The sequence below is a fragment of the Stegostoma tigrinum genome, chromosome 3 (genome assembly GCF_030684315.1).
Source record: "Stegostoma tigrinum isolate sSteTig4 chromosome 3, sSteTig4.hap1, whole genome shotgun sequence".
NCBI lineage: Eukaryota > Metazoa > Chordata > Chondrichthyes > Orectolobiformes > Stegostomatidae > Stegostoma > Stegostoma tigrinum.
In genome coordinates this window covers 11,544,028-11,566,356 of record NC_081356.1, presented here as the reverse complement: position 1 = coordinate 11,566,356, position 22,329 = coordinate 11,544,028, and the positions used below count along the sequence as shown (strand labels likewise).

Here is a 22,329-nt window from a genome sequence, read left to right as displayed (position 1 = left end):
TCTTCATGAGAATAACACAAAAGAAGAGGTAGAGTAGAAAAAGAATTGCCCTTTCAGATATCAAGATGAAAACTAAGAATGGAGAAAACTAAGAATACTCCTGGGGGAGCTGGGTCACAGATACTTTATTTCAGTTGTCATATTTCAAGATGCACTGTTAAATTACAATTGGTAATTTCACACATTAGTTTTATTGTGTGCTTCAACTAAAATATTTCTTTGTAATACAGGGCACTGTTAATGAATTCTATACACCTTGTAATATTCAAATAGTATAAAATCAGTATTGTATAAAAAATTGAGACTGCAAAAATGGTTTATCTTTTTGATGGAGTATGTGTCACTTTGTTCTTTGCAATAAATTTACTTATTTTTTTGTAGGGAAAATGGGTTTTCCAAATTCCCACTGTTTGAATACTTTTCTGTTATTGCCTTGCAATTCTTTTCGTGATCTTTAACTGTTGTGTAGAGATTTTCTGTCAGGAACTTGTAGAAACACATGGATTTAATATTTTTATTTGCAGAGCTTCCTGTTAACTCATATAAAATGTCAAGATACAGCTGATGGATTTTTTAAAGTCACTTTTAAAAATGCTTATTTTGAAAGTGCCTATGACCTCCACTTTTGACCCTGAAAGATATCCAAATTACTTGAAATTATGCTGGAAGGGAAACAAGTTTCAACCATTTGAGCGAGCCATCTTGTGCAGCTACTTTACTGTAAACATGAAAGTGATATTTTTATGATCAAGATGAAAGGAGGTGCACTGTCTTTCTCCAGTTCCACTATATTCTGCAGTTCATGATATAAATGTAAATGTTTCACCTAGTTCCCGATATGGCAGATTGTATGCTTTCTCTATATTAGATGGCAAAGTGAAACATATCTACTAGGTTTCTTTCAACAAATGCAAAATTTTTGATTTTTATTATAAAACCAAAATACTGCCTTTTAATGAAGAAACAAAGTGGTCAACATACTTAATTTACAACATAAAAATAGAAATGTTTACTCCTCTGGGTTACCCAAAACACATACACACTATAACACACAAATGCTACAGAAATTAACTATGAGAAGAACACTTTTTTTGGCCAATAGTTCCTTGTTGTTGAAGACAAAATGGATAAGGATTGAGATTTTTGGCTGGCTGTCAGCCTGATATTCTGGCATGTGTAGATGTGCCCCCAACCATAAGCAGTTGCTTCTGGGATCTTGGCAGATGCAGCTTGCTCAAGAAATACAGTATTAAGAATTTTTCTAGTTGCTTTTCAGTAGGACAGTTAGGTTTCAGGCTGAATTCACCATAATGGCACTTCACAAACAGGAGGCACAAGATGGTGGGCACAGTTGTATTGTTTAAAAGATATTTGGATAAGTACGTGAACAGGAAAGGTTTGGAATTATAGCCACCAAACACAGGGAGGTAGGATTGTGTTCAGTGTGGACTGTTTGGAACAAAGGGTCTGTTTCTTTGCCATTTGACTCTGAGAAGATTGCCCTGAAGCAGGCTTTCCCCCACCAATTGAAAATCTCAAACTATCTCCAAGTCTGCACAACACAATTCAAACAGAACAACCATAAAATACAGTCATTAAATCAGTTAGGTGTTTTTCCTGAAATGAAGCAAAGCAACAAAGTTCAGCAATTATCTGAAACCATGTGGACCAAGAAACATGTTTTTTTTTAAATGTTCTGATGTCTTTTGATCTTTTCGTAAAAAGAAAATCCAGGTAACCCCACAATCCTTCAAACTAAAGTCCACAAAAATTTTAAAGATGAAGCTATCATAACACTATGCACTAACACAAGGCTGCTGAGAAGTCAAAAAGATGTTCTGTATGTGATACAAATGTTATCTAAGTTTCATTGCTGATGGGTGCCTCATAAGGAAACTGTCTCAAAACTGTACTTTCAATGCATTAAATTGTGCTTCTCTTGTATGTTTGGAATACCCCAAGACTCTGATTTTTCAATTAAATAACATACTGTAGTTTTTTTTGTTGTCTTCAAGTTAAAACAAAAACATAATGGCAGAAATGATTTGACAATATGGAAAATAGTGGCAAGACACCAGAGGGTACAAAAATGGACACAGGAGGAGAAATAGATTGATATTTGATGGCAGTTTGAATCCATTCTCTTGGGCCACATCCTCCAGAATGTGTGTGATAGAATGCTCTCCATAATGCCAACCTTTAGCAACTGTCAGTATGGGCCAGATTCTGTTTACTGGCCTTATGGACTGTTTATAAATTTTCCCATGTCTATTATGTCTTCAAAACCTCCAGAATGTATTCCCAAATTGCCCTGAACTTATAAGTGACTCCAAGATACTGACAGCTCGCTCAACTCAACAACTCAATCTACTTAGTTGTTGAGATCGAATATTGCAATTATACCAGCAACCAAGCAGAAATCAGTTACTTCACGTCAAATAGGATTCAAACCCAGTGTTGTTTTGATCAGAGTACGTAATTTGCTCATTTGGTAAATTCAATGAGTTGCAGGGCAAGCTCCACAAATCCCTAGATACATCTTCCGTGCTCTTATTACACCGTGAGAAGAGAATTCCACAGGCGGCTGATCTGAAAGGAAAAACAATTCTGTTTCTCTCCAGCTTAAATGAGAGACCCCTTTTTTGTTCAAACTGCCCCTTCGTTCTGTTCTGTTCTCTTCCACAATGGTAAACATCCTTTCAGTATCTTTGTACATTTCAACAAGATCCCCTCCAATTCTTCTAAACTTCTAATTACAAGTCTAATCTGTCTGTCCATTCCTTGAAAGATAATTTCCCTTATCCTAGAAATGAGTCTATTCGACCTTCTCTGAATCACTTCAAATGTAATTATGTCCTATCTTAAATAAAGAGATGAAATTGCTCACAATACTTTGGATGTACAACTAAAACTAGCAAGATTCCCCCCATTTTTATATTTCTTTCCCCTCGCAATATGTCGCACACTATTCTATTTGCCTTCCTAATCACTTGTACCTGTATACTAAAATTGCGATTCACATACCAGAACACCTTGATCCCTCCAACCCTCAGAGTTCTGCAATCTCTCTCCATTTAAGTTATGTGCTGTTTTTCTTTCTTCCTGCTGTTGTGGATAAATTTGTTATACCTGTCTTTTGACATTTTTGTCCACTCAACCTAGCTATATTCCCCACCCCCCTGCCCAGCGACCCCTCGTCCTCGCATCACCCCACCAAGCTCCACATCCAACATATCATTCTCCACCAATTCCACCACCTACAATCCGATCCCACAACCAAAGATATGTATTTGCCTCCCCAACCCATCTGCCTCTTGTAGGGACTCCGCTCTCCACGTCTTCGTCATCCACTCCACACTCCCCACTAACCCCACCACCCCGGGTACCTTTCCCTGTAACTGCATGAAGTGCTACACCTCCCCTCCTCTCCCAACCCCACCCCTACCTCCATTCAAGGTACAAAACAAACCTTCCACTTTAGACAGGGGTTCACCTGCACATCTGTCAACTTGATCTACTGCATGCACTGCTCCCGAGGTGGCCTCTTCTACTTTGCTGACAACAAGCAGAGACTTGGAGACAGTTTTTTGTAGAACTTGTGCGCTGTGTTCACAACAAACAATACCACCTTCCGATCGTGAACTTTTTCAACTCCCTGTGTGACATGTCCAATGACACCACCTGCAAACTGGAGGAGCAGCACCTCATATTCCACTTCAGGACCTTACAGCCCAATGGCCTAAATGTGGATTTTACAAGTTTCAGAATCTCCCCACCTACTGGCTCATCCCATGACCAACCCTCCCTCTCAACCCTGACACAACCTGTCCATCTTCTCTCCCACCTATCCGCCCCTCCTACCTCACTGACCAATCCTCACCACTCCCTACCTGCACTCCCCAATCACCATCCCACCCCTCCCCTCTCCATTTGAGCTCCCTTCCCCTCCCCATTTCTGTAGAAGGGTCCCAACCTGAAACATCAACTTACTACTCCTTTGATGTTCCTCCTCTGGCTGCTGTGTTCTTCCAGCTCCACACTGTTGTCTATATTCCTGTAGTGTCTTTGTCCTCTTGGCAACTTACTTTGCTATGTATCTCCCAGGACTGATCCCTATATCATTCCACTTGTTACATCTTGCTAAAATGACCCATTTATGCGTACTCTCTAATTCTTGTTAGCTAAGCAATCTCCTGTCCCATGTTAATATGACATATTCTGTCCAAACCACTAGGTCTCATTTTCGTTAGTAACCTTTTTTAATGTGGTACCTTGTCGGTTATCTTCAGGAAATTTTAAGCATTACTTTAAGTACATCTGCAGATTTTCATATCAACTCTGCTTGTTACTCCTTCACAGAGATCTAATAAATTAGTGAAATATGATTAGAGGCATATAGTTGAAGAGCAGGGATATTATGCTGGAACTGTATGGGAAAACTTTGTTAGGCCACAGTTAGAATATCGTGCTGGAATCTACCTCATATAAGCACTGTGATTTCACTGGAGATGTTGCAGAAAAAAATTAACAGGATGTTGCTTGAGCTGGAGAGTTTTAGTTGAAGAGAAATTGGATAGACTGGGTTTTTTTTCCTTGGAGCAGACAAGACTGAGGTGTTACATGGTTAAGATGCTGGTGGAGGAATCAATGATGAGACACCATAAATTTCAAAAGAGGGGCAAACAAGTTTAGAGAAGATGTGAGGGGGGGGGGGGGAGAAAGTTTTCATTCTGGATTCTGGGAGGTTTGCAACTCACTGCCTGTAAGTGTGGTAGAGGCAGAAAACCTCATAATATTTAACAAGTATTTAGATGTACTCTTGGGATGCCGGGGCACGCGAGGCTATGTTGGAAAATGGGATTAGAACAGTTAGGTTTTTTGTTCTTGAGCAGTGCAGACTTGATGGGCAAATGGCCATTTTCAGTTCTGTAGAAGATGTTTATGACTCTTATTGCAGCTCACTCCAATGCTTTTCAATCAGCCTTGCATTATGGCCCTCTGCTACTATTTCATTTTTAACAAGACTCCCGTTCTTTAATTTTGCGCATTGCAGTAATGATGGGAGCAGTTATTCAGACATTACAATATGAACAATAAGTAAAATGTTTGTATTTAATGTAGTTTGTTTCAGTATCTTGGGTATAATCAAAAGTGCAGAAAGCATCAAAATTTGAGGGAAAGGTTTAAATACATTGAAAGCATTTCAAAGAAGGTTTACTGGACTAATACCTGAAATGAGCTGCTTGTTTTATGAGGCAATAACTATCTCCAATAAGAAACTTAATCTAACTACTGCCCCTTGATATTCAATGGCGTTACCATCACTATCAACATCCTGGTGTTACGATTGACCAGAAGCTCAACTGGACTTGCCATATAAATATAGTGGTTACAAGAACAGGTCAGAAGCTAGGAATACTGCAGCAGGTAACTTGTCATGTGATTCCACAAAGCCTGTCCAACACCTACAGGGTGCAGGTCAGGCACTTCCCACTTGCCTGGATGGTGCAGCTTCAACAACACTCTCTCAAGCTTGACATCATCCAGGACAAAACAGCCACTTGATTGGCACCATATCTACTTAGTCCTCCACAGCACCCCCCAACCCACTGCCACCAATGTTCAGTAGCAGCAGAATGTACTGTCTATAAGATGCACTGCAGAAGTTTGCGAAACATCCTTGGACAGCAGTCCGACTTCCAAACCTACAACTATTTCTCTCTAGAAGAAGGGCAGGAGATAGGTAGGAATACCATCACCTGTAGATTTCCCTCTGAGCCACTCACCTTGCTAATATTAAAATATTTCACCATTCTTTCATTGTCGCTGTGTCAATATCCTGGAATTCTCTCCCTCATGGCATTGTGGGTCTATCTACAGCACAGGGGCTATTGCAGTTTAAGAAAGTAGCTCACCACTACTTTCTGAAGGTCAACTAGAGACAAGCAACAAGTGCTGTCCAGCCAGCATTACCCACATCCCACGAGCGAATAAAATTTAGAATGCACTGAATGTGCTATTGAAACTCGAGTACATTGGGGAAAACACAACTGCACAATGTATTCCAGAGACCAGAAGATTTAGACCTATTTGACCCATCGTCTGCTCTGTCATTCAATGATGTCATGATCAGTCTAATAATCCTGACCTCCATTTTCCTATTCATTTCCTTACTGTTTTAAAAATATGTTTATCTCTGCCTTGACTACACTCACTGAACCAGCCTTGACAGCCATCTGTGGCAAAGAATTACACAGAATCACTACCTCCTGAAAGGAAATTCCTCCTTATCTCTCTCTCAATTAGGTGATCCCTTACTCGGACATTGCCTTTTGGTCCTGAACTCTTTGATAAGAGGAAACCACCTCTCAACAACTACCATGTCAAACCCTGCAAGAATCATTTATGTTTCAATAAGGCCATGCTTCCTCCTCCTAAACTCCAATGAGCAAAGGCCCAACCTGTTATAACTCTCTTCAATACAAAATTCCTCCATATCCAGTATCAACTAAGTGAATGTTGGACTGCCTCCAATGACATTTCATCTTTCCTTAGTTAAGGGCACCAAAACTTTTTGCAATGTTCCAGATGTAGTCTAACAGGTGCCTTGTATATTTTTAGCAAGCCTTCCCTATTTCTATATTCCATTTACTTGGAAAGAGAGGGCAACATTCTATGTGCCTTCCTTAATATCTGTTGAATTTTAATGCTAATTTTTGTACTTTACGCATGACAAATCCTTCCCCCTCGCCCCCCTGAACAAAACACTTTGTAGTCCTTTATTATTTAAATAATATTGACCTCTTCTATTTTTCCTCTGAAGTGCATAACCCCTCATTTTCCTATATTGTCTTCCATCTGCCAAGTTTTTGCTCACTTATCTAACCATCTATATCCCTCTTACTTTGTCATCCTCACTACTTGCCTTCCCACCTATTTTTGTACCACCCCCAAACTTGGTCATGGTATGTTCACTTTCCTTATCCAAGTAATTAAAGTATATTGTAAATGTTTGTGATTCCAGCAGTGATCCCTGTGACATTTCACTAGTTACAGGTTGCCATTTTAAAAATGCCCTCATTATCCCAAGTCTGTCTTCTAAAATTTACCCAATCCTGTATCCATGCTAATATACTACTCCAACACCATAGATTTTTGTTTTATTGAATGGCCTTGTGTGTTTTATCTTCTCAAATGCCTTTTGAAAATCTGCATGAGATCCACAATCTTCTTCCCAGAGTGAAAATATGACTAGTCATGTGTAGAGTTAATCAAATTTGAAACAAAATGGTGATGTTGTCTGTGAAATTTTGTAATGTTCTTCAAAAGTCATTCTACTTAATTTGAGGCTTCCAGATCTAACTTTCGTCAGCAAAGTTAACTTCACTGATTCCCTGTTCTTTAAATCTCCAAAGACCCAACATCTCTGACCTCTTCCTATCAAACAGAACAAGAGCACTCGTGTCCTGCTTGGTGATTAACACAAACAGTCCACTTCTGTTCTTCACAGCAACAGCTGCTTTGTTCTTTCACACAGTAGTGTCTGGCTTGTGTCTCTGTCTCAAAGCAGCTGCCCCAATGTGAAAACTGCCACTTGATATTTCACAATTTTTTTTGAGTTTTTCTTGCCCCTTGGCAACTGGACTATATGGGGGCTGTCTTCAAGCATGTATTCAGTATTACTTTCGCATTCTGTCTTTCCAAAACATTCTGCTTAACTTGAATTAAAGGATAGATTTTAAAACTAAATTATTTTGTAAAATTCAGTGTCCTAGCGATAAGCATATAGATTCTGGATGTGAGTTTGCTTGCTGAGCAGGAAGGTTAGTTTTCAGACATTTTGTCACCATTCTAGGTAACATCAACAGTGAGCCTACGACGAAGCGCTGGTGTTATGTCCCGCTTTCTATTTATCTGTTTAGGTTTCCTTGGGTTGGTGATGTCATTTCCTGTTCTTTTTCTCAGAGGATGGTAGATTGGCTCCAAATCAATGTGAACAAAACACAAAACAAAAAACAAAACACAGGAAATGACATCACCAACCCAAGGAAACCTAAACAGATAAATAGAAAGCAGGACATAACACCAGAGCTTTGTCGGAGGCTCACTGTTGATGTTACCTAGAATGGTGACGAAACGTCTGGGAACAAACCTTCCAGCTCAGTGAACCAGCTTACATCTGGAACAAAATAAAGACCCACTCTTTTGTGGACCGAGAGGAGGAGAGCGCTGTGTTGGAGGTGAAAGGAAGACGTCGGGTTGGCTGTGCACCCTTGCAACCGGTGGATCTTAATGCTGGCTTCGGCCTAACGATGGCTGCGGCAAGTGCTCGTGCCCCAGATCAGGGGGTCCGGAACACCATCCGTGTTTCCGTGATGCAGGTGGATGAAGGTGCACCTGTGGACCGCACCTTCTTCGTGAAGAGGGTCCTGTTGGACTGTTGTGGGTTCGCTGCTGCGGACATTTACTGCCTGCAGGATTTCCCCGGAGGAGGTTTTTACGACGTGACCTTCAGGAGTGCCAAGCTTTGCGAGCGCTTCCTGGAGGTTTTCAAGGAGAAACGAGGTGAGGGACCCCTCTCTGTATTGACCGCTGTCCCGCTGTTCGTGATGCCAGTGCAGAGGAGCCGTATGGTGATTGTACACATGTACAACCCGCATGTGCCATCAGTTGATGTCCTGACCTTCCTTGGAAGGTACGTGAAGGTGGAAGGGGACCGAACCGACATCATGGACCCCTTTGGCATCTTTACCAGTAAGAGGCAGGTCAAGGTGATGCTGAGGATGGGCGCGGACTGGAACATTGTACACCCACCGTCCAGCTTCGCGTTCGGCGGGAGCAAGGGCGACCTGACCTACGCAGGGCAACCTAAAGTCTGCCATGCCTGTGGTAGGTCAGGTCATGTGGCGGCCGACTGCAAAGCCACCATCTGCAGGGAGGAGGGACACCTTGCAAAGGATTGCCCACAAGAAAAAAGCTGCAACCTTTTGCGGGGAAGTGGGCCACCTCTATAGGGCATGCCCATGGCGGGGGACCACCTACGCCCAGGTCGCCAGCAGGGGCAATGCGGGGCCAACCCCCCCCGGAGGAGAGGAAGGCACCAGGGCCCTGCAAGGAACCCACTAATGTACAGGAGGGCCCAGCCCCGCAGGATGGGCCCGAGGCCAGCAAAGCGCCCCTCCAGGCCCCCCCCCCGACAACCCAGAGTTGATGGAGGCGGCAACAGGCGACCCAGGGGAATGGACGACGGTCCGGAAAGCGAGGAGGAAGGCACGTCGGCGCGCCCAGGAACCGCAACCATCAGGCAGGAAGAGGCAGCTACAGGGGGGCTATAAGAGCTCCTCTGAGGAGGGAGATTCGGAGGGGGCCCGTCCAAAGCAGAAGCTAAAGATCTCAAGGGAGAAGGAAAGCAGCACCCCGCTTCCAGGTGACGGGAGGCGTCCTGAGGCTCCCTGCGACACCCAGTCACGTGACGCTGGGGCCCTGGAGGGCCCCCCCGGAACTTCCAAGCGGGAAGGAGGAAACAGCGCATCCCCAGCCTGACCCAGAGACGGACTTTCCTGCCTCCGTACCCCCGACGGAGGGATGCCACCCGGAAGGCAGCACGGACGGTTTCCTGAGCCCGGAGAGCGTCCAGCAGTTAGCCCGGGCAATGGGCATGGAGGGGCTGGACCTTGGACTTGGGGAGGGTACTTCAGTCACTGCCCACAATGGGGGTACGAGTTGTGAGCATTAATGTGCGCAGCGTCAAGTCCACCGCAAGATGTGTGTCCACGTTGGCCTACCTGACCACCATCAGGGCGGACCTCCTGTTTCTGCAGGAGTGCGGGATACCGCACCTCAGCAGGTACGGGAAATGGTCCAGCGCCTGGACCTGTGGGCCTTCGATCTGGTCGGGGGGTAACGACTATCGCTCCTCGGGCCTGGCTATTCTGCTGCGGGGGCGCAACTTCACTATCTCTCGAGTTCAGGAGGTGGTGGGGGGGCACCTCCTAGTGGCTGACGTCACCTACAGGAATGCTCCCCTGAGGCTGATCAACGTGTACGCCCCAGCGGTACAGAGTGAGCGGTTGGCCGTCCTGCAGCGGCTTCCACCCCTGCTGGATACGTCCAGGCCGGTCATCCTAGGCGGAGACTTCAACTGCATCATCGACGCAGATGGAAGATCCGGCGTGGGGACAGCGGGTGGGGGGAGTCAACTGGACGTCACGTCCAGATTCCTGATGGGCACGCTGAAGGACGCCGAGCTGCTCGACATCTTCAGCACCCCTGCAGACGGAGCACAGCAGAGGTACACCTGGTCGCGGCCAGACGGGTCTATTCGCTCAAGGATAGACTTCCTGTTTGTGTCACGGGCATTCTCGGTCAGGTCCACCGGCATCAAGCCAGTGTTCTTCTCTGACCACTGCCTCCTGCTGGCCAACTGTCACTTACAGGACGACCAGCCGGCCGGCAAGGGGACGTGGAAGCTCAACACGACTCTGTTGACCCCAGAGAACGTCGAGGAGCTTAAGAGGGAGTACGCCGGTTGGAGAACCGTGAAACCCTTCTTTGAGTCTCCAGGCGACTGGTGGGAGACAGTGAAGGAGAACATCAAGAGGTTCTTTGTCCTCAAGGGTGTTCGGAAGGCGAGAGAGAGGCAGGGAAACCTGTCGCGACTCCAGAAAAGGGTTCAGAACCTGCTCCTTCTGCAGTTGATGGGGGTCGATGTCACGGAGGACCTCCACGAGGTGAGGGGCCAGCAAGCCTCGCTCTTCGCTGCGGAGGCCTCCAGGATAATCTTCCGGTCCAGGGTCCGCTCCGTGGAGCAGGACGAGACGTGCTCGCGTTTCTTCTTTCAGAAGGTGCACAAAGAGAGCTCTGTGCTTCGCCGGCTGAAGGAGGACGACGGCTCAGTGACGTTGTCTCGGTCCGACATTTTGAAGATCAGCAGATCCTTCTATGCCGGACTGTACAACACGAAGCCCACGGACAGCACAGCCTCCGAGTCGTTCCTGTCGTCTACCACGGAGGTCTTAGACGACGGCATGAGGGAGTGGCTGGACCGGCTGATATCCCTGGACGAGCTGACCAGAGCCCTCAAGTCCTTGGATAGGAATAAAACTCCGGGGAGCGATGGCTTACCGGTCGAGTTGTATTCCGCTCTGTGGGACCTGGTCGGCCAGGACCTGCTGGAGGTGTACGATAGTGCGCTTCGGGCAGGGGAAATGTGCAAGTCCATGAGGAAGGGCATCATCACCCTCATTTACAAGAGGAAGGGGGAGAGGGAAGAAATTAAAAATTGACGTCCCATTTCACTGTTGAACATGGACTACAAAATCCTGGCCAAGATCATAGCCAACCGGGTCAGGTCTGTCCTGGAGTCGGTGATTCACCCTGACCAAACCTGTGCTGTGCCGGGCAGGAAGATCGCTGAGAGCCTCATGCTCATCAGGGATACGATCGCCTACGTGCAGGACAGGCGGGTGGACACCTGCCTCGTCAGCCTGGACCAGGAGAAGGCCTTCAACAGGGTCTCTCATGCTTACATGAGGGACGTTCTCTCCAAATTGGGGTTCGGGGAGGGCATCCGCAATTGGATCCGGCTGCTCTACACCAACATCGTTAGTGCAGTCTCGATCAACGGGTGGGAATCAGACAGCTTTCCTGTTAGATCTGGAATCAGGCAGGGCTGTCCCCCGCTGTCTCCTGCCTTGTTCGTGTGCTGTGTGGAGCCCTTTGCCGCATCCATCAGGAAGGACGTGAGCCTGAAGGGCGTGACTATCCCAGGAAGCAGAGGCCTTCAGGTCAAGACCTCCCTGTATATGGACGACGTCGCCGTCTTCTGCACCGATCGTCGGTCGGTGAGTAGGGTGTTGGACATCTGCGGCCAGTTTGAACTGGCCTCAGGTGCCAAAGTCAATAGGGGTAAGAGCGAGGTCATGTTCTTTGGGAACTGGGACGACCGCTCCTTCATCCCCTTCACCGTCGGGACAGACTACCTGAAGGTGCTGGGTGTTTGGTTCGGTGGAGCTGGGGCGTGCGCTAAGACTTGGGAGGAGCGAATCACCAAACTGAAGCAGAAGCTGGGCAGGTGGACGCTCCGGTCCCCCTCCATCGCGGGTAAGAACCTGGTTGTCAGGTGCGAGGGGCTTTTGGTACTGTTGTATGTGGCGCAAGCCTGGCCTATTCCCTGGACCTGCGCCGCTGCAGTCACCTGGGCCATCGTCCACTTCATTTGGGGGTCGAGGATGGACCGGATCCGCAGGGACACCATGTACAAAGACCCGGAAAATGGGGGAAAGTGCGTACCGAACGCCACCCTCGCCCTGACGGCTACCTTTGTGTGCAGCTGCATCAAGCTGTGCATCGATCCTCAGTACGCACACACCAAGTGTCACTACTTACTGAGGTTCTACCTGTCCCTGGTGTTGCGAAGGATGGGCCTGGCCTCGTTGCCGCGGACCGCTCCGAGTAGTTGGACCGTTCCGTACCACCTGTCCTTCGTGGAGAAATTTTTGAAAGGAAACACCTTTGACCACAAGGCCGTCAGGCAGTGGTCAGCACATAGCATCCTCAAGACCCTTCGGGAAAAGGAGAGGGTGGATCCCGTCGTGTGGTTCCCCACGCAGACTGCCATAGTCATTTGGCAGAATGCCTCATCGCCAGAACTTTCAAACAAGCACAAGGACATTGCTTGGCTGGTGGTGAGAGGGGCTCTGCCAGTGAGATCCTTTATGCATGCCCGGAATTTCTGCGCCACCGCACGCTCCCCTCGAGGTGGCTGCGGGGGGGACGAGACTGTTGATCACCTCCTTCTGGAGTGTGCCTATGCGCAGGAGGTCTGGAGGGGGATGCAGTGGTATTTGTCAAGGTTCGTCCCGAGCAGCTCCGTGATGCGGGACTCCGTGCTCTACGGGCTGTTTCCCGGGATGCACACCGAGACCAACATCAACTGCGCCTGGAGGACCATCAATGCGGTGAAAGACGCTCTTTGGTCTGCCAGCTGAAAGAACTGACCCCGACCGAGTGTTGCAGACTGGCACACTCCAAGGTCCAGGACTACATGCTGAGGGATGCGCTAAAGCTTGGGGCAGCCGCCGCCAAGGCGCGGTGGGGAAAGGCCACAGTATGAAACCCCTCGTCCAGAATGGGGAAAAAGGGCCCTGTCTGGTAACTGGGCCCAGCTGGCACCTTCACCAACTGGTCAGGGGGCCAACGGGGACTGTGCGGGGTGACGACTGCCGGGGTATTTTCTTTGCTTTGTTTTTTTTCTTCTTTTTTTTTCCTTTAGTTGGTGTACGTACCCCCTGGGTAACCCAGAGCGGCTTGCATGACTGGGTAGGTGTATAAATATGTTTTGTTTTTTGTACATCTTATGAATAAAGTATATTTTTTCAAATAAAAAAAGTGATGAAACATCTGAAAACTAACCTTCCAGCTCAGCGAGCAAACTCACATCCAGAACCTCAATCTGAGCTACAAATCTTCTCAAAACTCACTAAGCATATAGATGGTAAACAAATAATAAAAGGAGGGTAACTTTGATTAGAGATCAAAATGGGAATCTGTGCAGAGAGGCTGGGGCATGGCTGGGGTACTAAATAAGTTTTGGCATTTGACTTTACCAAGGAAGATGATGTGGCTAAAGTCATTGTGAAAGATGAGATAGTTGAGACACTGGATTAGTTAATAAACAAATCGAGAATGCAGGACAAAGGCTGGCTGTACTTAAAGTTGATAAGATACCAAGGACCCACAAGGAAAATTGTAGAGGCATTGCTAATAATCTTTCAGTTCTCCTAAGATATAATATAGTGCCAGAAGACTGGCAAATTGCAAGTGTTACACCCTTGTTGACAAAAAAGGTTTTAAATATAAACCCAGCAAATATGGACTGGTCAGTTTAACCTGTGGTTGGGAATATTTTAGAAACTGTTATTGGGACATAATTAATCTACACTTGTTCAAATTAGTGTTTATTAAGGAAATCCAACTTAGAATTGTTAAATGGCAAATTGTGTTTAACTAGACGTTTTTTTGTGGCATAATAGAGCAGATTAATGATGGGAATATGGCTGACGTGTTGCACATGGATCTCTGTTGAACACAGTGGCAGCATGAGTACAACAGCACTTACAAACCTTTCACATCTGGAAAACAAAGGTAGCAGATGCATGAGAACACCACAATCTGCAGGCACCGCTCCAAGCCACGCACTAATTCTGACTTGGAATTATTTAACGACTTCATTGCCTCTGGATCAAAAATCTTGGAACGCTCTTCCTAACAGCACTGTGGATGTACCAACAGCCCAAGGACTACAGTGATTCAAAAAGGCAGCTTATGACCATCTCCACAAGGGAAATTAAGGATGGCAATAAATGCTGGCCTAGCAGAGTGTGCTGGTTGGATACTTTGTTGCAAAGAGCCAAAGGAGTATGTTTGATATAGTCTGCCGGTCTTTTGGGATGTACAACCCACGTATCTGGCATCATATACCATATTTGTGTGATAGGCAGTTTGTCTTTTTCAGGCTTGATGGCAGCATGCATTGTGTTGGTGCTGCATAATAGTGTTTAATACAGCTAGCTTCATTTGCTGTTCAAATTTTAAGAGAATTTGTCCTTTCAGGGTGATCTGAGGTGAACTTATCAGTTCTGTTCCAGAAAATGCCAACCTTAGGATCGTTCATGAGTTTGTGCAGTATGCAGCAAGAAATTATCCTACAGGATGACTTTGGTGTACTTCAGCCTCCAGCTTTGTATAGTGAACTAATTGTTCAGTCTCTTTAAAAGGTGCTAATAAGGCAAAACTTATAGCACAAGTCAATGTAGGAGTCTTACATTCTATTGACCAGTGATGGAAGATGTACCATTAACAATAGTAAAGATGCCAATGATGACTTCATAGAATCAACCAGGAATTTGAGGAGAAGTTCAAATTGACTGTTTTGAAAGCAGTGCTAAAGTATCTCTGGATTGGGAATGTCTTTGTTATACATATGATGGGCCTTTCATTTTATGCTGATGCGGGTTGGAGATACTGAAAACCTTGCATAATAAAGGACGAATATAAAAGGAGCAGCAAGGAGAAATAGATGGTGAATATTGGGTTGCAGTTGAAAAAGAACTGACCAGGATTGCTGGGATGAGTTGGAAAAGTCAAGATCATGTTTTGAACAACTACACCCGGTTCGCACTAAACAACTGCACCTCCCAGTCGTGAACCATTTCAACTCCCCCTCCCATTCCTCATTTGACATGTCTGTCCTGGGCCTCCTGCACTGCCACAACGATGCTACCCGAAGGTTGCAGGAACAGCAACTCATATTCCGCTTGGGAACCCTGCAGACTAATGTTATCGAAGTGGACTTCACGAGCTTCAAAATCTCCCCTCCTCCACCACGTCCCAAAACCAGCCAGGCTTGGCTTGTCCCTGTCTCCCTAAACTGTTCTTCTTCTCACCTATCACCTTCTCCCACCTTAAGCCCCACCCCCATGTCCTACCTGCTAGCCTCATCCCACCCCCTTGACCTGTCTGTCCTCCCTGGCCTGACCTATCTCTTCCCTAACTCCCCACCAACGCTCAACTTTACTGGCTCCATCCCTGCCTCTTTGACCTGTCTGTCTCCTGTCACCTATCTTCTCCTCTATCCATCTTATCCACTTCCCCCTCTCTCCCTATTTATTTCAGAATCCCCTTCCCTCCCCCATTTCTGAAGAAGGGTCTAGGCCCAAAACGTCAGCTTTCCTGCTCCTCTGATGCTACTTGGCCTGTTGTGTTCATCCAGCTCTACACCTAGTTACCTCAGTTCTCCCATCAAGTTGGTAGAAGTACAGTCGTGTGCAGTATTAAACTAAAGCTTGTCGTTATGTGTTTAACTACCTCACCTTGGGTTAATAAGGGGTTATTATAACTGGCATTTGCCACAACTGCTCTAGAAAAGTAATCACCTAGGCATGGCTAAGAAACTGCATCACTATTCATGTCAACGTTGGACAAAATTGTACTTGCGTACGATGCTCTCGAAGAGTGGTCTGGCTAGGATCCAAATGGAAAAAGAAATTTTGTTCCAGAGGACTGTTAGTGTGCAGACAACCATTAAGAACAATGGTGGGGAGCAAGGATTTAAAAATAAAGCACAGAATAGTTGAGCATATCAGCAGGAGTAGTTGTGCTACAAAAAAAAAGACACCACCAGGGAAGTTCTGCTGTATGTTTCATTATACATAGGAAAAGGCTGTGAGACCAGTCAGTTTTAAAATCATTAGCTACTTTTTCTAAAAAGCGGTGTGGATTTAACGGTATCCTCTCTACTTTCATCTTGCTTTGACAACTCATCCTCAGTGATCAAATGATACTGCACAGTTGAAAGTAACAGCTCCCATGCATGTTATCGGCAACCAGCAGAAATGTAAGCTTGTTAAATATGAGAAAAGAATAGAAGGATATGCTGTTAGGATTTGATAAAGAAAGACAGAAGCAATGCGTAGACTTGTGTGGAATATAAATACCAATACGAATGAGTTTGGCTGAATGGTTTCTGCATTGTACATTCCATGCAGTATATTGTATTAGTCAACAAAGAAATATACAGGAAGCCTTTGGAACTCAAAAAAAAATTCAGCAGTGTGTGGAATGGGCACCTGCCCGCTGCTGTAGCATTTCTTGTCAACTGTGGTTCAGTGCTAGCTTTGCCACCCCGGAGTTAAAATGTTGTGGCTTTGAAAACACTCAGCTCCATTGTCCTTGAGCCGAGAGGACCTGTATGACCAGAGATAATGGGAACTGTAGATGCCGGAGAATCCAAGATAACAAAGTGTGAAGCTGGATGAACACAGCAGGCCAAGCAGTATCTTAGGAGCACAAAAGCTGATGTTTCAGGCCTAGACCCTTCATCAGAAAAGGGGGATGGGGAGAGGGTTCTGAAATAACTAGGGAGAGGCAGACCGAAGATGGATAGAGAAGAGAGGTGGAGAGGAGAGTATAGATAGGGAGGGGATAGGTCAGTCCGGGGGAGGACGGACAGGTCAAGGAGGCGGGATGAGGTGGGAAATGGAGGTGCGGCTTGAGGTGGGAGGAGGGGATAGGAGAGAGGAAGAACAGGTTAGGGAGGCGGGGACGAGCTGGGCTGGTTTTGGGATGCTGTGGGAGAAGGGGCGATATTTAAAGTTTGTGAAGTCCGCATTGATACCGTTGGGCTGCAGGGTTCCCAAGTGGAATATGAGTTGCTGTTCCTGCAACCTTCGGGTGGCATCATTGTGGCACTACAGGAGGCCCAGGATGGACATGTCATCTAAGGAATGGGAGGGGGAGTTAAAATGGTTCGCGACTATGAGGTGCAGTTGTTTATTGCGAACTGATTGCCTGTTCTGCTCAGAAATTGGTCATGGCAAGGCACCATCCACAAACTGGAGGAGTAATGCCTCATATTCTGCCTCGGGAGCCTACAACTCGATGGCCTAAACATGGAATTCACCAATTTTAAAATCTGGTGTCAAACGTTGGGAGGGTGCAGAAAAAACTTACAAGGATGTTGCTAGGACTGAAGGGTTTGAATTATAGGGATAGGCTGCAGAGGCTGGGGCTATTTTCCGTGGAGCATCAGAGGCTGAGGGGTGACCTCATAAAAAGTTGATATGAAGTTGAGGAACATAGATAGGGTGAATAGCCAAGGTCTTTTTCCTAGGATGAGGGTGTTCAAAACTAGAGGGTTTAATAGGAGCAGGGAAAGATTTAAAAGGACCAGAGGGGTTACTTTTTCACAAAGAGTGTGGTGTGTGTATGGAATGAGCTGCCCCAGTAAGTGGTGGAGGCAAAAGCATTTGGATGGGTATGAGAGTAGGAACGTTTAGAGGATATGGGCTAAATGCTGCCAAATGCTCGCCACCACCACCCACTCCCGAGGTGGGGACTGGCAGCTGCTTCCCGCTTGCCTTTTACCAGGCTGTCCTGGGTGGGCGAAACTATTACGTGATGTTTAGGAGGGGGAGGGGAGGTGGGTGTTTGGTGTGGGGGGGGGGGTATGGGTTCTCGGAAGGCTGGAGCGAGGTCAGATTGGGATGTCTGCTCAGCGTGGACAGGTTGGTTCCCAAGCTTTTATGACTTTGTCGCCCAAGTCTCCTCTTTTCCTTCTGAGGAAAACAACTTAAGTATATTTGATCTCTCTTTGTAACTAAACCATCTAGCTCAGGCAACATTCCAATCAGTCTTTTCTCCACTGACTCCAGCACAATCACATCTATCCAAAACAGTCCAGCAGTGTTGCAACAAATATTTTATACAGTTCCAAAACTCTCTGCCTCAGTAAATAAAGGAAAGTATGCCATATGCCTACTTAACCACTATAACTGCCCCCTACCTTCAGGGAGAGATGCATATGCTGTGTAATCTTTGGTGCTTCCCAGGGTCCTACCACCAGCATGTATTCCCTTGCCCTGTTTGTCCTGTCCAAGTGCATCACCTTATACTTGTCTAGATCGAATTCTAATTGCCATTGACCAGCTTATCTCTGTCCTCCTGTAATCTAAGGCTATCCTTCTTGCTGTTTACCATTCCATCAGTTTTCCTATCATCTGCAAACTTGCTGATCACCCTTCTACCTTCAAGCCAGGGAAAGGGTCAGGTGGGATTCTGTGAATATGTCTGCATGTGTATGGCGGATTTTTGTTTGGCTAGTCTGTGCGACTGATCTAATTTTGAGATTGGCAGGTGTTAGCAAACAGGACTTTGCAGCATCGACAGGACTGTTTGTCATTCTTGGTGCCAAGATGGATGCCAGGTGGTCCATCTAGTTTAATTTAAAAAAAAGACTTTGTTACAACTGACTGGCTTGTTCGACTATGTCTGATGATGATCATGGAGTCATGTGTATGCCAGATCTATGTAAGTGATTTTGTTCACAAAATGACATTAGGGAACTTTTCCAAACAATTATTTCAAGGTCATCATTTTAAAAAAAACAATAAATGTTGGAGAAACTCAGCGGCCTGATGGCCTCTGTGCAGAGAAAGCAGAGTTAATAATTGGAGTCCAATAACCCTTCTGAGTGTATCTTCAGCAATTTTGTTTTTGTTTCAGGTCTTCAAATGGCACAGATCTTTGTTCTATTTACCGCAGGATTAATATTCTGGCGCTTATTTTTCAAAAAAACTGCTTTATTCATAAATTATCCGTAAGTAAATACCAAACAATTCCGTACGGACTTTGCAGAAAATACAGAGGAATTTTGGCATTTCGCAAAGAGCTTTAAATTGAGAGGCATTTTCCAAATATGAAAAGAGACTATTTACATTTCCACTAAGGGTAACTCAAAACCTTACAGACCTTGGTATTTCGACAGAAAGAGTTTAGACAAACTAACAGGCCCTTCGGCCCAACAAGTCCACACCGCCCCTCGGGGCATCCCACCCAGACCCATCCCTCGATAACCCATACACCTGAACACTACAGGCAATTTAGCATGACAGGAAGCATGTGGATGCATTGGACAGGGTGCAGAGGAGATTTATCAGGATGTTGTCTGGTATGGAGAGAAGCTCTTATGAGGAAAAGCTTAGGGACTTGAGGCTGTTTTTGTTAGAGAGAAGATGGTTAAGGGGCATCTTAATAGAGGCATACAAGATGATCAGAGGATTAGATCGGGTGGACAGTGAGAGCCTTTTACCTCAGATGGCGATGGCGAGCACGAGGGGACGTAGCTATAAATTGAGGGGTAGATATGGGACAGATGTCAGACATGGGTTTTTTATCCAGAGAGTATGAAGGGCAGGGAATGCCCAGACTGCAACAGTAGTAGACTCGCCAAGTTTAAGGGCATTTAAATGACCATTGGTAAACATATGGATGGTAATGGAATAGTGTAGGTTAGATGGACTTCAGATTGGTTTCACAGGTCGGCGCAACATCGAGGGCCGAAGGGCCTGTACTGCGCTGTAATGTTCTATGTTCTATGTTCTAAACGGTCAGTCTGCTCGCCACCGCCACCCACTCCCGAAGTGGGGACTAGCAGCTGCTTCCCGCTTGCCTTTTACCAGGCTGTCCTGGATGGGCGAAACCATTACGTGACGTTTGGGAGGGGGGAGGTGGGTATTTGGTGTGGGGGGTACGGGTTCTCGGAAGGCTGGAGCGAACCAACCGACGGCGACTGTGGTTGCTGCCGGGCTGGAGTAGGATGTAGGAGCTCAGGATGAGGAGAGGGGGAAAGCGACCTCAACGCCACTAACTTGTACACAATAGGTACGGAAACCGCGAACTCATTGACACTCAAACCCACTCCACTCACTCACCCTCTCGTTCCCTCCCTTCTTTCGGTCGCCGCATCTTCGCCAACTGCTAACGGAATCGGATGTCTGTTCCAAGTAGATTCCTATATATTTTAAAAGATAATAATAAAACGAACAGAGTTTACTCTTCCAAGCGGCCCCGGGCTATCCGCTCCTCTCTGGAAATGTGTTTTTTTTGGTGGTGGGGGGGGGGGGGGGGGCGCGGTGGTGGTGTGATGGAGGAAAAGAGCTCCTGCACAATCACTTGACGAAGGGTCCGCTCCGATCGTTTATTGTTTAGGAATTGGAGAACGCGTCAGTAAGAGCGGCGGCGTCATCTATGTTTGCCTTCGTGCTTTTAAATTTTAAGAGAAGTTGCTAACGGCTCCACCTGGAACGTTGGGGGGCGGGGATCGCGCGCACAACAATACAGTCGGCAGCGGCTCGAGCCTGTCGGCGACCTCATCGGAGGGATCGGTAGGGGACAGCTATCCCCTGCCTTCTGTTGCGCGGCGTGTCCCGGAGGAGCCTCACGTGTGCTCCGTGGGAGAGTGACGGTTGTCTTCCCCCCGCCACCTCCGCTCTCAGCTGGAGCCAGTGAAGTTGGGGTGGTCCTGGCGAGTTTCCTGTTTGTTGACCCCTCTGGCGCATTCAGTTTCAGTTGCAATCCAAAATACTACCCTCAAAAATCATGCATTCTGCTCTGGCTGCATAACTCCACACAGTCTTTTTTTCTAGTTTTTTTAGGTATTTTGGAGCTTGAGCGGTTAAAATTTGACGGGGCGAGGAGGAAACATAGTTCATGTTTTTTGCACTCGGCGTTTGATTTATGAATAATGTATAAAAACATACAACCTTGATTATTTGTAACCATTTAGAATTACAATTACAGTGTTTAATCAGACCAGAAATATTGTGCATCTTTATTTTAACCCAGCACTTTAGAGCTGTAATGGAACTGAAGAAATTGCAATTGTTTTCTAGATATGTACCTTGTGAAAAATGTTACGCTAATTCCCACTGGATCCCACTGTCCAGATAATATTGTTGTTATATTAGTGAACATTTAAATAGATAATGATCATTCTTCTTTTGAGTTCTGAGGAAGGGTCACTGGACCCGAAATGTTAACTCTTTTATTTTTATTTCCTTCACGGATGCTGCCAGACCTGCTGAGTTTTCCAGCAACTTTGTTTTTGATTCTGCATTTAGAGATTAGTATTAAGGCCTGAACTATAAATACGTGGGCCAGGACTTGGGGGAGGTGATGGCCAAACGGTATTATCACTGGACTGTTAATCCAGAGACCCAGATAATGTTCTCGGGACCTGGGTTCAAATCCTGCACGGCAAATGGGGGAATTTGAATTCAGTAAATACCTGGAATTAAGAATCGAATGATGACCATGAATCCATTGTGGATTGCCAGAAAAACCCATCTGGTTCACGAATGTCTTTTAGGGAGAGAAATTGCTATCCTTACTTGGCCTGATCTACATGTGATTTCACGCCCAAAGCAATGTGGTTGACTCTTCAAGGATGGGCAATAGATGCTGACCAGCCAGTGAAACCCTCATTTCATGAATGAATTTTAAAAAGCAGTAAAAGAATGGCACTAATTCAATATACTTGCATCCGCCCACAGATTTTTTTGTGGGCTTTAATGCACCTTCAGTATGGCCATAAACAGATTGAGAAAGTGTGTTGCTTCCTGTTTGAGATGTGTTCTGGATCGCTCGAGGAATCAAGGCTACGGACGGCATGATGGCTCAGTGATTAGCACTGCTGGCTCACAGCGCCAGGGATCCGGGTTCAACTCCACCCTCTGGTGACTCTCTCTGTGTGGAGTTTGCACATTCTTCCCCCGCTGTCTGCATGGGTTTCTGGGTGCACCGGCTTCCTCCCATAGTCCAAAGATGTACGGCTGGGTGGATTGGCCATGGGAAATTGTCTGCAGAGTTCGGGGATGTGTAGATTACATGGGTTATAGGGGGGTGGATTTGTGTGTGGGTGAGATGCCCTGAGGGTCAGTGTGGACTTGTTGGACCTGTTTCCACGCGTAGGGATTCTGTGATCTATGAAAT

At 46.1% G+C, this 22,329-nt stretch overlaps 1 protein-coding gene across 6 annotated transcripts in view; it reads left to right on the top strand.

Annotated features, from left to right (window-relative positions):
* Window positions 1-22,329, top strand: part of LOC125450586 (E3 ubiquitin-protein ligase RNF38) — a 150,670-nt gene that overhangs the window by 28,077 nt on the left and 100,264 nt on the right. For 2 of the 6 annotated variants that reach the window (XM_048526613.2, XM_048526621.2), the window contains exon 1: window positions 20,093-20,220. The exons of the other annotated variants lie outside the window; for them this stretch is intronic. The gene's annotated coding sequence lies outside the window, so the exon portion shown is untranslated. Of the gene's footprint in view, window positions 1-20,092; window positions 20,221-22,329 lie in introns of those variants that run through there. 6 annotated transcript variants of the gene reach the window in all.